Genomic DNA, 3,042 nt, shown 5'->3' with positions numbered 1-3,042 from the left:
GGAGAGGGAGAAGTAGGCTTCCCACTGAGCAGGGAGCCTGATTTGGGGCTTAACCCCAGGACCCTGGGATCATGACCCAAGCTGAAGGCAGATGCCTAATGACTGAACCACCCAGGTGCCCTTGTTCTCTGACTTTTTGATGATAGCCATACTACTGGGTCTAAAGTGGTATCTCAGTATGATTTTAATTTGCATTTCTTTGATAACTAATGATGTTGAACATCTTTTCATCTGCTTATTGGCTATCTTCGGAGAAATGTCAATTCGGAGCTTTTGCCCTTTTAAAAATTGAGTTATTTCTCTTTTTATTATCGGGAATTATAAGAGTTCTTTATATATTCTGGAGACAAGTCACTTATTAGGTTAATGATTTGTAAAGACTTTTCTCCCGTGGTTTGTCTTTTCAGTTTGATAGTATCTTTTACAGCACAAAAGTTAATTTTGATGAAATCCAAATTGTCTATTTTTTGTTGATGCTCATGCTTTTGGTGTTACATTTAAGAATTCCCTCCGGGGACACCTGGTGACTCAGACAGTTAAACATCTGCCTTTGACTCAGGTCATGATCCCAGAGTCCTGGGATCAAGCCCCACATCGGGTTCCCTGCTCATCAGGGAGTCTGCTTCTCTCTCTGTCATTCACCCCACTCGTGTTCTCTCTCTCTCTCTCCCTCTGTCTCTCTCTCAAATAAATAAATAAAATCTTAAAAAAAAAAAAAAAAAAAAACAACTTCCCAGGGCACCTGGCTGGATCAGTCAGTAGAGCATATGATTCTTGAATTTAGGATTGTGAGTTGGAGCCCCACATTAGGTAGAGAGATTGCTTAAAAATAAAATCTTAAAAAAATAAAATTCCTGACACCGTCTTTGGGGTGATCCGTGGTGGACGTTTTGAGGGCAGCTGACCTGCAGCCTGCGCGTCCCAGACCGCCTCCCGTGGAAGCCTGAGCTGGCCGTGTAGCTTTCTCCCTTTGTCTCATAACCATGTCCACCAACGAGAATGCTAATTCACCAGCTGCCCGCCTTAATAGATTCAAGAACAAGGGGAAAGACAGTACAGAAATGAGGCGGCATCGAATAGAAGTTAATGTGGAGCTGAGGAAAGCTAAGGATGACCAGATGCTGAAAAGGAGAAACGTAAGCTCGTTTCCTGATGATGCTACCTCTCCACTGCAGGAAAACCGCAACAACCAGGGCACTGTAAATTGGTCTGTCGATGACTTTGTCAAGGGCATAAATAGCAACAATTTGGAAAGCCAGCTCCAGGCTACTCAAGCTGCTAGGAAACTGCTTTCTCGGGAAAAGCAGCCCCCCATAGACAACATAATCCGGGCTGGTCTGATTCCAAAATTTGTGTCCTTCTTGGGCAGAACTGATTGTAGTCCCATTCAGTTTGAATCCGCTTGGGCTCTCACTAACATTGCTTCCAGGACATCAGAACAGACCAAGTCTGTGGTGGATGGAGGCTATCGCAGCATTCATTTCCCTGTTGGCATCTTCCCATGCCCACATCAGCGAACAGGCTGTGTGGGCTCTAGGAAACATTGCAGGTGACGGTTCAGTTTTTCGAGACTTGGTTATCAAGTGTGGTGCAGTTGAACCACTTCTGGCTCTCCTTGCGGTTCCTGATATGTCATCGTTAGCATGTGGCTACTTACGGAACCTTACTTGGACACTTTCAAACCTTTGTCGCAACAAGAACCCTGCACCCCCGCTAGATGCCGTCGAGCAGATTCTTCCTACCTTAGTTCGTCTCCTGCATCACGACGATCCAGAGGTCTTGGCAGATACCTGCTGGGCCATCTCCTACCTGACAGATGGTCCAAATGAACGGATTGAGATGGTTGTGAAAACAGGAGTTGTGCCCCAGCTTGTAAAGCTTCTAGGAGCTACTGAATTGCCCATTGTGACTCCTGCGCTAAGAGCCATAGGAAATATTGTTACTGGGACAGATGAACAGACTCAGGTTGTAATAGATGCCGGAGCGCTTGCTGTCTTTCCCAGCCTGCTAACGAACCCCAAAACTAATATTCAGAAGGAAGCCATGTGGACAATGTCAAACATCACAGCTGGCCGCCAGGACCAGATTCAGCAAGTTGTGAATCATGGATTAGTCCCATTCCTCATTGGTGTTCTCTCTAAGGCAGACATTAAGACACAAAAGGAAGCAACTATACAAGTGGTGGGACAGTTGAACAGATTGTATACCTCGTCCATTGTGGCATAATAGAACCATTGATGAACCTCTTAACTGCGAAGGATACCAAAATTATTTTGGTCATTCTGGATGCCATTTCCAATATCTTTCAGGCTGCTGAGAAATTAGGTGAAACCGAGAAACTTAGTATAATGATCGAAGAATGTGGAGGTTTGGACAAAATCGAGGCTCTACAAAACCATGAAAATGAGTCTGTGTGCAAAGCTTCATTAAACTTGATTGAGAAGTATGTCTCTGTAGAGGAAGAGGAAGATCAGAATGTTGTGCCAGAAACTACCTCTGAAGGCTATACGTTCCAGGTTCAGGATGGAACCGCTGGGACCTTTAACTTTTAGCTTGTACAGCCGACGCAGAACGTTGTTTGTGGTGTGCTCTGTTTGGTAGAAGTTTGTCTTACTGTTTCTCTACTAAGAACTCTTTTTAAATGTGTTTTGTTATTGTAGCACTTTTTACAACAAAACTCTACTTGACCAGTTCCAAACTGTACAAACTGTATGAAGCTCCTCCTCACAGTGGGTTTCTTATTTCTATGTGGAATCTCCTCTCTTGCAGTGTCTATAAATAAAGATTAAATTCCACCCTTAAAAAAAAAATTCCTTCCAAATCCAGGGTCATAAAGAATTACCCCATGTTTTTGTCTAACAGTTTTATAGTTTTGACTCTGCCATTTAGGGCTTTGACCCACTTTTTAGTTTATTATTGTATATGGTGTGCATCGTATTATTGTATCCGGTCCAACTTCAGTTTTTGTATGTGGCTTTCCACTAGTTCTAGTACTATTGACAGGGCTATTCTTTCCCTACTGAATGAATCTTGGTACCATTG

At 43.4% G+C, this 3,042-nt stretch overlaps 1 pseudogene; it reads left to right on the top strand.

Annotated features, from left to right (window-relative positions):
* Positions 1–956: 956 nt before the first annotated feature.
* LOC123940328 lies at positions 957–2,720 on the top strand (annotated as a pseudogene).
* Positions 2,721–3,042: the final 322 nt, after the last annotated feature.

This window comes from Meles meles, chromosome 4, assembly GCF_922984935.1.
Source record: "Meles meles chromosome 4, mMelMel3.1 paternal haplotype, whole genome shotgun sequence".
Taxonomy (NCBI): domain Eukaryota; kingdom Metazoa; phylum Chordata; class Mammalia; order Carnivora; family Mustelidae; genus Meles; species Meles meles.
Note: the sequence above shows the minus strand (reverse complement) of the source record. Positions and strands in the feature narration are given on the sequence as shown.